Source organism: Eumetopias jubatus, unplaced genomic scaffold (genome assembly GCF_037043125.1).
Source record: "Eumetopias jubatus isolate StellerSeaLion01/CBP00866 unplaced genomic scaffold, mEumJub1_p1.0 scaffold_8, whole genome shotgun sequence".
NCBI lineage: Eukaryota > Metazoa > Chordata > Mammalia > Carnivora > Otariidae > Eumetopias > Eumetopias jubatus.
The window spans coordinates 81,699,024-81,712,984 of NW_028274814.1; the positions used below are offsets into that span (position 1 = coordinate 81,699,024).

General features: G+C 44.1%; 1 pseudogene; it reads right to left on the reverse strand.

Annotated features, from left to right (window-relative positions):
- Nucleotides 1–7,309: 7,309 nt before the first annotated feature.
- LOC114225885 (calmodulin-alpha pseudogene) lies at nt 7,310–8,432 on the reverse strand (annotated as a pseudogene).
- Between the last annotated feature and the right edge of the window lie 5,529 nt (nt 8,433–13,961).

Below are 13,961 nucleotides of genomic sequence, written 5' to 3' on the forward strand. Positions count from 1 at the left end.
CCAAAGTGTTACTGATGGTTGGTCATTCTACTCGAGATTTCCTCATCTTCAGGTCCGAGGTGTGGGGCTGACCCTTTTGGTGAATCCTCAATCTGTTGGCATTCTCAGGATTTAATTGGTAATTTGTACTTGATATCTAAATGTATTTGATCAAACAACTTTATTGAGATACAATCGACATACAATAAACCCGACATATTTAAGGTGTACAGTTTGGTAAGTTATGTATACACCCATGAAAATATCACCACAGTCAAGATAGTGAACATACCATCACTTCCAAAAGTGTCTTTGTGCTCTTTTTGTAATCCCTCCCTCTCACTCTCTCATCCCCAGGAAATGACTAATCTGCTTTTTGTCACCAGTTTAATTTGCATTTTCTAAAATTTGACATAAATGAAATCACAGAGTATATGCTCTTGTGGGGGGAGGAGTGTCTGTCTTCTTTTATTCAGCATAATTACTTTGAGATTCATCAATGGTGTGTCGTGTATCAGTGGTTCATTCTGTTTTATTGCTGAGTAGTATGCTCCTGCACAATTTGTTTATGATTCACCTGTTGATGGACGGACATTTGGTGGTTTCCAATTTTGGGCTGTTACAGATAAAGCTGCTATGAATGTTCATGCCAAATCTTTGTATGGACATACCTTTCATTTTCTCTTGAGTAAACCCCTAGGAGTGAATGGCTGGGCCACATGGTAGATGTATGCTTAATTTTTGAGAAATTGCCGAACTGTTTTCCAAAATGGTTGTATCATTTTAAATTCCTATCAGCAGTGTATGAATGTTGGTTTTCCCACATCCTTTCCAACACTGGCGTTGTCATTCTTTTTCATTGTAGCCACTCTAATAGGTATGTAGTGGTATTTCATTGTGGTTTCAATTTGCATTTCCGTAATGACTAATGATATTGAAAATCTTTTCACGTGAGTATTTGTCATCTGTATATCTTCCCTGGCGTGTCTTATTATTATACCTCCTTTATGTAGGTGAAGATCCTGAGGCTGGCCTCCATAACTAATCCTAATAGGTCCACAATCAACAGAGTGAACATGTCTGTGCAAGTCATTTGCCCAGTTTTAAAAATAGAGTGGCTTCACTTAATATTGCATTTTGAAAGGTCTTTATAGGGGCGCCTGGGTGGCTCAGTTGTTAAGCGTCTGCCTTCGGCTCAGGTCATGATCCCAGGGTCCTGGGATCGAGCCCCGCATCGGGCTCCCTGCTCTGTGAGAAGCCTGCTTCTCCCTCTCCCACTCCCCCTGCTTATGTTCCTGTTCTTGCTATCTCTCTCTCTGTCAAATAAATAAATAAACTCTTAAAAAAAAGTTCTTTATATATTCTGAATTCAAATCCTTCATAAGATATGTGATTTACATTTCTTCTAGTCTGTGTCTTGTCTTATCATTTAACAGTGTCCTTCAAGAATGAAGGGGGGGAAATCGGAGGGGGAGATGAACCATGAGAGACGATGGACTCTGAAAAAGAAACTGAGGTTTCTAGAGGGGAGGGGGGTGGGGGGATGGGTTAGCCTGGTGATGGGTATTAAAGAGGGCACATTCTGCGTGGAGCACTGGGTGTTATGCACAAACAATGAATCATGGAACACTACATCAAAAACTAATGATGTAATGGATGGTGATTAACATAACAATAAAAAATTTAAAGAAAAAAAAACCAGTGTCCTTCAAGGAGTCGAAGTTCGTAATCATGACGGTGTACAATTTATCAAGTTTTTAATTTATGAATCATGCTTTTGGTGTTCTATTTAAGAAATGTTTGCCTAACCCAAGGTCACAAAAATGTTCTCCTGTGTTTTTTTCTAGAAGTTTTATGGTTTTAGATTTTGCATTAATCTATAAACCATTAATAACAATTTTTTTAATTTTGAAACAATTTATACTTGTGTGTGGAATTCCACATGCCTTTCACCCAGCTTCCCTAATGTTAACATCTTATATAACCATAGTATAATCATTGAAACTAGGATATTAACATTGGTATAAGACTGTTAAGTGATTTACAGACCTCATTCAGATATCGCCTATTGTTCCCCTAATGTCCTTTTCCTTGCCCGAGATTCGATCCAGGATCCCACATTACATTCACTTGTCCTGTCTCCTTAGTCTCCTCGATCTGAGAGTTATTCAGTCTTTCCTAAAGAGTAGAGTTGACCCTTGAACAACACAGGTTTGAACTGTGCAGATCCACTTAAACATGGGTTTTTTCCTGATAAATACAGTACATCTGTGTGTAACTTTTTTTTTTAAGATTTTTATTTATTTGTGAGAGAGAGAGAGAGCACAAGCAGGGGGAGCAGCCAGAGGGAGAGGGAGAAGCAGGCACCTCACTGACCAAGGAGCCCGATGTGGGACTCGATGCCAGGACCCTGGGATCATGACCTGAGCCGAAAGCAGACGCTTAACGACTGAGCCACCCAGGCGTCCCTGTGTGTAACTTTTGACTCCCCCAAAACTTAACTGTTAATAACCCACTGTTGACCAGAAGGCTTACCAATGACATAAACAGTCAATTAACACATATTTTGTATGATATATATATATATTTTTTTTAAGATTTTATTTATTTATTTGAGAGAGAGAGAATGAGAGATAGAGAGCACGAGAGGGAAGAGGGTCAGAGGGAGAAGCAGGCTCCCCGCTGAGCAGGGGGAGCCCGATGCGGGACTCGATCCCGAGACTCCAGGATCATGACCTGAGCCGAAGGCAGTCGCTTAACCAACTGAGCCACCCAGGCACCCTGATATATATTTTATATATCGTATTCTTACAACAAAGTAAGCTAGAGAGAAGAAAATGTTACTAAGAAAGTCACAAGGAAGAAAAAATACATTTACAGTGCTATACTGTACTTATCAAAAAAAAATCCGCTCTTAAGTGGACCAGTGCAGTTCAAACCCATGTTGCTCAAGGGTCAACTGTATTTGATTGTGATGTATAAGATTTAATTGCTATCTCCCTAAACTTACTCTGGTTGTTTAATATTAAATTCCAGGCTCTCAGGCCAAAATGTTAAGGAATAAAAAAGAAATATTTATTCTGACCAACGTTTTGTTACAGCCTAGGATACTTTCTTCAACAGCTTTGCCAGAGACAGTTTATAAAGAGAGCACAGCTGGCCTGCCCCAAAGGGTAGGAACCCAGACCTCAAACAGTCCCAGGTTGCCTTTGGAAGGAGCTCAGACTTAGGCTGCGAGTATTCTCATAGCTCAAGAAGAAGAAAAAGAAGAGGTCTAGTCTTTTCATGACTGGCCAGGGATCTTTTACTTATGATCTTATTAATTCTTTTTTTTTATTAAAGATTTTATTTATTTGTTTGACAGAGAGAGACACAGCGAGAGAGGGAACACAAGCAGGGGGAGTGGGAGAGGGAGAGGCAGGCTTCCCGCTGAGCAGGGAGCCCGACGCAGGGCTCGATCCCAGGACCCTGGGATCATGACCTGAGCCGAAGGCAGACGCTTAACGACTGAGCCACCCAGGCGCCCCAATCTTATTAATTCTTTTCTCTTTTTTTTAAGATTTTATTTATTCATTTGAGACACAGACATACAGAGAGAAAGAGAGCACGAGCAGGGGGAGAGGCAGAGGGAGAGGGAGAAGCAGGCTCCCCGCTGAGCCAGGAGCCCAATGTGGGGCTTGATGTGGGGCTCGATCCCAGGACCCTGGGATCATGACCTGAGCTGAAGGCAGTCACTTAACCATCTGAGCCACCCAGGTGCCCCTAATTCTTTTCTACCTTCTTTCCTTTTTCAGTCTGTGCTGTTTATCATAATAATATATTTCTTGTGTTTATTCCTACCCTACCCCCAAAATAAGGCTACCTCTTCTTTTATTTGCCTTCAAACAATCTCTCTCTAGCTCTGGAAATTACATGTGGTTTGACTACTTAGATAATTTAACAAAGAAGTCTGTATTTAACCATCCAAAGTCTTAATGTTTTTCTACATTATGAAAGTTTTTATGCTGAAGTGAAAAGATCATTGAACTTGGAATCCAGTGGATCCCACCATCTAGCTGTGTGGCCTTTAACATCTCTAAATATGTCTTCTTATTTGCCAAGTGGAGATGGTAATGGAACATTGTGAGAATGATGCACAATATAAACAAGCATTAGTGAACTTGAGTTGAATCTGAATATCTCTGCCTCCTCTTCAGAATGAACAACCCTCATCTGTTTGGTAAGTTCTCACAAGCTAGTGTCCTCGCCCTGTTGAAACGTTGCTGAAAGTTCTGGATCTTTTCCCAACCAACGAGGCCTTCCAAAGCCCAGAGTTCAGATATGAACATGATTTTGAACCAGGGTAGGATCATTCCTCCATTAAATGCTGAGTACATTAGTGTGGGCCAGGAACTTAGACACTTTATTCATTATAGGAAAACAAAAACAAAAACACTGAGTACCTACCAAGTATGTCACATGAATTTCCCCTAACACACTCACAACAATTCTGTAAAGTAGGTATTGCAACCCGCATTTTGCAGAGGGAAAATAGAGGGTGTGGCCCTTATCCTAAAGGCATTCATAAGCCAGTTAGAAGAAAGTAATAGGAAAAGCTGCTAGAGGGGCCCTGGGTGGCTCAGTCGTTAAGCATCTGCCTTCGGCTCAGGTCATGATCCCAGGCTCCTGGGATCGGGCCCCAAGTTGGGCTCCCTGCTCAGTGGGAGGCCTGCTTCTCCCTCTCCCACTCCCCCTGCTTGTGTTCCCTCTCTCGCTGTATCTCTCTCTGTCAAACAAATAAATAAAAGCTTAAAAAAAAAAGAAAAGAAAAGCTGCTAGAAATACAAGATAAACTATAAGGGATGTTAAGAGTAGACACAAGATGAACAGCCACATGATTGGTAAAGACAGGCGCTGCTCCCACTGCATAGAAGCCTTCTCCTCAGTCCTTCCCTGTGAAATTTCTACTCCTTCAAGAATCAACCAAAGCATCACCTCCCTGTGAAACCTTCTCTGATTCTCCCAGGCAAACTTGGGTTCTTCTCCTTCTGTGTCACTTAGTCCTTGGTCCCTCCTATCTTTACATAGTGTCGTTGTTGATTTGCTTTTCTGTTTTCCCCAGAGACTGTGAGCTTCTTGGGATCAGGCTGAACAGACTTAATTTCATCCAGAGCTTGATAATAAAAATTAGAGAAGACAGGAAAAGTTAGGAGTGTAATTATGAATAAAAGCTCAGAAGTATGGGGCTTCTGGGTGGCTCAGTTGGTTATGCATCTGCCTTTGGCTCAGGTCATGATCCCAGGGTCCTGGGATGGAGTCTGGAGTCGGGCTACCCACTCAGCCGGGAGCCTGCTTCTCCTTCTGCCTGCCACTTCCTCTGCTTGTGCTCTCCCTCTCTCTCTCTCTCTCTCTCTCTCTCTCACTCTCTGTCAAATAAATAAATAAAATCTTAAAAGAGCATATTTGGTCAAGGGGTGGGTGGTTCTTATAAAGTAATAATAGGGGTTATAGAACAAGTGGATTAAGAACCAAGGATTTGGACTTGATCCTGGAGTTATTAGGGAGTCATTGAAGGTTTCTGAGCAGAGGAATTATATGCTCTATTTTCATTTCAGAAAGAATAGTCTGGGTACAGAGTAGGTAGTGTCTGAAAACGGGGCATTCCAAAGGAAAATATTGGCATGGTCCAGGTGAAAGACAATGAGAACACCAAACCATCAGGATGCCCAAAGAAATGGAAACACTTTAAGACCCAGTTGGGGAAGAGGGTGGTACCTGGGTGGCTCAATCAGTTAAGCATCTGACTCTTGATCTCAGCTCAGGTCTTGATCTCAGGGTCACGAGTTCAAGCCCCACTTTGGGCTCCAAGCTGGACATGGAGCCTATTAAAAAAAAAAAAAAAAAATGTGCCGGGGGGAAGACCAGATGGGAGAACCAACAGGAATAGGTAATTTCAGAAGAAAAAAGAGTGGAAGATAACTGGGAAATTGGGAAAGTGATGAGACTACTGGCAAAGTAGGAAAGTTGAGGAATGGTTTGTGGGAGGAGAGAATGCGTATGGTTTTAGATGTGCTGGGCTTGAAACGGGCAGGTGAAAAATTCTATTAGGATCCTAGGTAATGTTTACTGGTTTATTTCCCATATTCTTTCTTCTGATGCCTAATGTTCTGATAGCCATGTTGACCATGGCAACATATTAAAGGCTCAGAATTTAACCACAGATGCTCTGTGGAATGGCCCTTTTCCCATTCCGAGTAATCATGTTTAAAGAGGACTTTTGGAGATGGATTTGCCCAGGAGATGGTTCTAAGCAAAGACCTCCAGCAACACTGTTGAAGATAAGTAGGAGGCTGGCCAACAATGAGGCAGGTCACAGAGGGCTCAAGTGAGATCTGAGTTCAAACCCCTGCTCCATCAGTTCTCTCTTTGAAGACTCAGTGTTTTCCTATAGGAAGAACAATGGGAATAGTAACATCACCCACCTTTTTTTTTTAAGATTTTATTTATTTATCTGACAGAGAGAGACACAGCGAGAGAGGGAACACAAGCAGGGGGAGTGGGAGAGGGAGAAGTGGGCCAGGGCTCGATCCCAGGACCCTGGGATCATGACCCGAGCCGAAGGCAGACACTTAAGGACTGAGCCACCCAGGTGCCCCCATCACCCACCTTATAAACTTACAGTAAGCATTAAATGTAAAGTGCTAGCACAGTTCTCAGCATATAGAAAGTATTAGATAACATAACTATTAGCATTATTATTAATTATTATCATTGTCATTGTCAGCAGTTCACGTGACCATCCTCTGTAGACTGTGAGCTCCTTGGAAGCAGGGGCCATCTTACTTATTTCTGTATCCTCAGCTCAGGGCATGGGACATACAAAATTTTTATTTGTTTGTTTAGAAACTGAGATTAGGGACGCCTGGGTGGCTCAGACAGTTAAGCGTCTATAGTATATTTGCCAAAACTAAAAAACCAACACAGGGATATCGCTATTAACTAAATTCCAGATTTTATTTGGATTTTTAAAAAATATCTTATTTTGGGGGCGCCTGGGTGGCTCAGTCGTTAAGCGTCTGCCTTCGGCTCAGGTCATGATCCCAGGGTCCTGGAATCGAGCCCCATATCGGGCTCCCTGCTCCGCAAGAAGCCTGCTTCTCCCTCTCCCACTCCGCCTGCTTGTGTTCCCTCTCTCACTGTCTCTCTCTCTGTCAAATAAATAAATAAAATCTTTAAAAGTATATATTTTATTTTTAAGTAATTTCTACACTCAACGTGGGGCTTGAACTCATGACCCCAAGATCAAGAGTTGCATGCTCTACAAACTGAAACAGCCAGCACCCCCCCCACCTTTTTTTAAATTGTAATTTTTTTATTGGAAAACAAACATACAACTTGGAATGGATTTGAGGCAAATTGTGCCATAAGCAGATTTTCTTTAAGTGGCTAAACAAAGTTTAAAAAGCAAGTAGCAATAAAAGAAAATGTTTCTGGTATAGGACCAGCAGTACAAAAAAATAGTGTACGAGTACCTGGATAATACACCCATTTTGCAATAGTGCAACTTTTAACTACATATTGTTGACTGTCCATAGTCCACGCAGAGTTACAACTCCACACTTCAACAACAACATGCTGACAGTTCCTAAAGAAAACTACTTAAAAAAAAGGCATAACCCAGATGTTCCCTCATTTGACCAACTCCATCTAAGTTTGGATGTGCAGAAGGGCTTAGATATATCCAGAGTAAGCCACATGCAACATGTTACTTGATCAATTTTCTAAAATAAGATTTCAGGACAATGACAGTAAGATAAGGGAAGAAAACATGGAGGAATGAAGTCCTAATTACTATACATGCATATTTTTTGACAGCAGGGGGGAACGTTTTACAGATAAGTTACAAACAAAGAAAAGGCAAATAAACAATTTTGTACAAGAAATTTAACACATTCTGTACAATGTCTTCACTTTGCTGTCATCATTTCTACAAACTCTTCATAGTTTCCTTGACCATCACCATCAATATCTGCTTCCCTGATCATTTCATCAACCTCTTCATCTGTTAACTTCTCTCCCAGGTTTGTCATCACACGGCGAAGCTCTGCTGCACTAATATAGCCATTGCCATCCTTATCAAACACACGGAATGCTTCTCTAATTTCTTCTTCACTGTCTGTGTCTTTCATTTTTCTTGCCATCATTGTCAGAAATTCCGGGAAGTCAATTGTGCCATTACCATCAGCATCTACTCATTAATCAGGTCCTGTAACTCGGCTTCTGTGGGATTCTGCCCAAGAGACCTCATTACAGTTCCCAATTCCTTTGTTGTTATAGTTCCGTCACCATCCTTGTCAAAGAGTGAAAAAGCTTCTTTGAATTCTGCATTCTGCTCTTCAGTCCGTTGGTCAGCCATGCTGCAAGCGCTACCGGTTTCCAAGAAGCGACCACACAACCACTCAGCTCGCTCGCCCCACTCGGACTCCCCCCCCACCTTTTTAAAAAGCTTATTTGGATTTGATCATTTTTACGCTGATGTCCTCTTTCTGTTCTGAAATTCAATCCAGAGTACCACACTGCTTTCATTGTCATCTCTCCCCTGTCTCCCCTGGTCTGAAGAAGTTTCTCAGTCTTTGTTTTTCATAACCTTGACAGTCTTGAGGAAAACAGGCCAGGTATCCAGTAAAATGTCCCACAACCTGGATTTGTCTGATGTTTTTCTTATGGTTGGATTGGGTTATGGATTTGTGGAAAGAAATTCATAGAGGTGAAGTGCTTCCCGTGTCATCATATCAGGGGGCACATGAATACCCTCTTGACATCTCTGGTGAAGTTAACTTTGATCACATGGTTAAGGTAGTGTTTGCCAGATATCTTCCCTACGAAGTCACTATTTTTCCTTCCTGTACTGTATTCTTTTTTTCCCCCCTCTCTCCCTTCTCCTGCAAAAACTACATCCTGGGGGCACCTGGGTGACTCAGTCAGTTAAGCGTCTGCCTTTAGCTCAGGTCATGATCCCAGGGTCCTGGGATTGGGCCCTGCGTCGGGCTCCCTGCTCCGCGGGAAGCCTGCTTCTCCCTCTCCCAATCCCCCTGCTTGTGTTCCCTCTCTTGCTGTGTCTCTCTCCGTCAAATAAATAAATAAAATCTTAAAAAAAGAAAAAAAGAAAAACTACATTCTGTACTCTATTCTTTAGAAGCATGGTCACCAATTCTAGCCCAAGGCGGGAGAAGTATTAAGCTCTGTCTTCTGGAGGGCAGAGTATCTACATACATTGGAAGTCTCCTGGAAGGAAAATTTGTCTCCTCGTCCTTATTTATTTATTTATTTATTTATTTTTCTATCTATCTATCTATTTATTTATTCATTCAACCACTTATTTATATCAGTGTTATGGACTGAATTGTGAATTAAAGAAGAGATGTTGAAGTCCTAACCCCCGGTACTTCAGAGTGTGGCCTTATTTGGAAGTAAGGCCTTTGCAGACTTAACCAAGTTAAGATCATTAAAGCAGATCCCAATCCAATATGACGGTATTTTTATAAAAAGGGGAAATTTGGACAGATACACACAGAAGGAAGCCAACATGAAGATGGCCATGTGATTACAGAAGCAGAGATTGCCTGATGCATCTGCAAGCCAAGAGATGCCAAGGATTGATGGTTACCACTAGAAGCTAGGAAAAGACAAGAAAGCACTCTACCCAGAGTCTCAGAAAGAGCATGGCCCTGCTAGCACTTTGATTTTGGACTTCTAGCCTCCAGAACTGCGAAACCATAAATTTCTGTTGTTTTGAACCACCCAATCTATGGTACTTTGTTACAACAGCCTTAGCAAATGAATACAATCAGTATGCACTTGTATATTTATTTTCTACCTTATTTAATCCAAAATTATATTATTTCTCTGTTGCACAAAATTTTTTCAGCTTCGACCTTTCAGAGTCCTTTCAGGTTGGTACTTATGTCTCTTTGATATGCTCCCATCCTTTTGTGTTTTTTTTTTTTGAGCATTTCCTTACTTCCTGGTACTACAAAGCATTCTAGCTCATCTTGTATTTCCTGTACCAGGCCTAGAATCAGCTATTTCTGGAAGGAGTTTTGCTTCCTTTTGTTGGAGAATGGTACTTAGAAAACAAGATCTGGGTGCTACGTATGCTCACTGCTATTGAGGTGCCATTGCTTCTAGGCCCTCTCAGCGAACAGAGTTAGATAATACGTATGCTAACCCATGTATATACACATATCTAGAGTTGCTTCTGTATTGCCCATCTGTATGTAGATTATGCTAAACATGAGTTCATACTGAGATCTCTGATTCCTAACAAAGCACCACAGGATACATTCTAGCCTCTCCCCCTTACTTATCTGTGACTTCTCCCACCAACAATGAGAAACCTGGCTCCCAATACCCATAACTTACTTGTTCAACCCCAGTATACATGTAAAGCAGTTTCAAAAATTTGTAACCTATAAGCCCATGAGAAAATTTATCAACTAGAGCACAGTGTTTTTATGTGGATTATGCTGTGCCTTTTATCTTTAGCCTTATACTGTCCAGTCAAAACACTGTTGTGTGTGTTTTTTTTAAGATTTTATTTATTTACTTGAGAGAGCGCACAAGAGCGAGGGAGAGAGAGCACAGAGGGAGCAGGAGAGGGAGAAGCAGACTCTCCACTGAGCAGAGAGCCCTACACAGGGCTTTATCCCAGGACTCCAAGATCATGACCTGAGCTGAAGGCAGATGCTCAGCCAACTGAGCCACCCAGGCGCCCCCAAAACACTGTTTTCTAAAGTTACTTAGGTCAGCACCTTTTTGCCCCTCACCCCCTTCAGTGTGTTTATGTCATAGACCTATATAATACAGCTAGATTCATTTGCAACAGTCTACATTCTATCCCGGAATACTGTAGCATACTTGTTCTTTTAAGTGCTTGTCAAGTGTGTGTTGGATGGACAGATATAAATTCTAAGCTCTCTGAGAGCACAATTTCTCCCTATTTATGTCCACATAACCTATTTACATCCACATAAATAGATGCTCTATGAATCTATTGAATATACTTTAACTCATTTAACTGCAAAGAAACAAATCTCGGATCCCCAATTGCTGCTCCTTGTCCACTAATGATTCCCAGTTCCCAAACTGCCTGGCTGACTCCAGCCCGGTCTAGAAAAATGCCCTGCTGTCTTCCCATCTCTTCTCCCAAACTCTAGTATAAAGTGGTATTCTCCAGATAGCCCTCTTTAAAAAAAAAAAAAAAAAAAAGATTTTATTTATTTATTTGACAGAGAGAGACACAGCGAGAGAGGGAACACAAGCAGGGGGAGTGGGAGAGGGAGAAGCAGGCTTCCCGCTGAGCAGGGAGCCCGATGCGGGGCTCGATCCCAGGACCCTGGGATCGTGACCTGAGCCAAAGGCAGACACTTAACGACTGAGCCACCCAGGCGCCCTTCCAAATAGCCCTCTTTAATTTATTCTGGGGCCAGGTTTCCTTCTCTTATTGCACCCTGACCACACTCTGGGCCTCTTAGACTCTTTGACCTTTATCCTAAGAGCAAGGGGGAGAAGAGGAAAAGAGAGAGGAGGGCTGAAGAGGTGGGAGAGCCAGAACACCTCCGGGGGTGGGCTGGGCTAGCCCAGAAGTTCAGGAGCGATGGTGTAGCCTCCAGAAGAGGTACAATGTGCCCCGTTGACCTCTCAGTGCCTTTGCTCCCACCAAAACCACCAACCTTCACTTGTATCAATTCCAAACTCCTTATATGGGATCTGGGGGCCCAGAGATGAAGACGGTGTGGGGCCCCTGTTCTCAAAGTACTCACTATCTAACCCATTATCTAACCAGAAAAGTAAGACACAGGAAAAGATAAACAAAAATTTAAGACAGCAACACAACAGTGTGGATGAATTCAAAGGAAGGCGGAGAGCTGGCCCAGCAGCCAAGGAACAGGTGATGGAATTTGATGTGTATTGAGGGCAAATGAGGGTTCTATCCCTGTGAGTTGAGAGCTTGGAGTCCAGAGGAAGAAATCGCCTCTGAGCACCAGTTAGGCCACACATCCACTTCCCCTCACCTCCGTTCAGACCCTGAGATGGGAGACCGACAGGGGTTTTAGGGAAGGTGATCCAACCAGCTGGCTGAACCAGCCTATGCTTTCAGGTTCACTGTCCACAAGGCCATGGATAGTAGATGGGAGCACAGGACTTATGCAGGTGGGAGGGAGGGGACCTTGCACACCACCGGAGGCGTTTTGAGGAGGAGTCACATGAGCACGACTGTGTACAGCAGGACCAACCGGAAGGCTGTGTGGGAGACAGACTGCAGGGACCGAAGTCTGGAGGCCAGCTGAGCTTATCACAACAGTTCTCATCCAGCCCACACCAGCCTTGGGCCATGTCCTGATGTGGTCACCGATCCACAACCCCCAGTCTTTCTGTCTGTGAAATGGGCCACCACTTGTCTTTCCTCAGACTCAAAGCTCAAAGGGTCTAGGCAAGCCCTTTCCTTTACCCCTTGTTTTCAAAAGGAAGTCAGCACCTAGGGCGTCAGGGATTTGGACAGACAGGCTGTGTGTGTGAGACACAGAGCATAAGGGATCCACAGAAGAGAGCATCCCGTGCAAGAGAAAGAGGAGGCCCAGCAGAGTTTACTTCTGGAAAAGCCTGTATTCACAGCCCTGGCAAAGCTTTCAGCTAAGTCTTCATTCACAAGGAGGCCAGAGTCCCAAAGGCCTGCACCTTGGCCCGCACTCCATCCTGAGTACTCAGCATGTGCTGCAGTTCCCACTCTTTCCGGTGCTCTGGTAAAGGGCATCCCAAAGGGAGGAAAAGCCGAGTCCAAGAGTCTCAGTCTGCAAGGAAGAGACTGGTTAGACTCCAACACCCACACAGTGCAGCTCTGGACATCCACACTGGAAGGGCGGGGGAAAGGACAGTGTGGTGCCGGCGTGGTGGGGGTCCTGGACTGGGCGGCCCAGCTCATGCTTGCAGGAGGGCAAATCTGTTGTAAGGGTGGTGGTGGTGCGGGAGGGGTACGGGGAGTTTGAGAAGGAGTGGTGGATGGGAGAGGCGACCCAAATGCCGGGCTTTCCTGCAATATAACCTACAACGGAGAAGCATGAACATTTACAAAGCCACACTGGGATCCTGCAGGGAACGCGTCCATCTCTTCCTCATCCCAAACTTCCCTCTGCCCTCCTGTTTGATGCAGGAGCAACAAGCTGGAGCCCATGAAAAGTGATAAGGCTTTGGGGACAGGACAGAGCTCTCCACCCTGGGGTCAGAGCTTGGAGAAGGAGGTCACAGAGTCTCTGCCGAGTGGAGGAGAGCTGCCCTCTCGCAGTCCCCCAACTCCCTTCCTCCCAGCCTGTCCAATCTGCCTCAGTGGGTCACAGCTACTGCAAGACTCTGCTCCCCAAATTCATGTTCTAGGGTCCCAGGGGTAGCCAGGGCAGGGTGGGGAGCGGTGCTGGGAGTGAAATTCTTCTTTTGTATTTACCTAAAAGTTCAGGAAGCCCTTGCTGACATTAGTGCTTGTGGGCCCAGAATTTAAACTTAGTCACTGCCCAGAGCCCTTGTTTTAGGAAAGAATGAGATGGCTCTTGTTGCGTAATCCTGAGCAGGGCCGGTGTGAGCTGCCAAGAGGAGCGGTCCTTCTTCCTGCCTCTTGCCTCTAGGAAGGCAGGCTCAGCTAGGAGGGCTGGGGATGGGTGGGGCACTGCCCTGGAGGGGGGGGGGGTGGGCAGTTGGGGGGGGTAGACAGACCAGTGCAGTGAAGGCTACGCAGCTGGCAGAAATACCCAGCCCTGTCCCAGTCCACTGCCCCCTGGACAAAGCAAAACCCGATGAATCCAGACAACCCAATGGGTGATACTAGGGGTGAAGGGGCAGATTCTAAGAAAGGAAAGGAATGGAGGCTAACCTGGATGAAGGACAGAAGGGGGGCAGGTGTCTCTTCTCTGTCCACTGTTGCCAAGAGCACCCAAAGTATGGGTTCCTCTAAC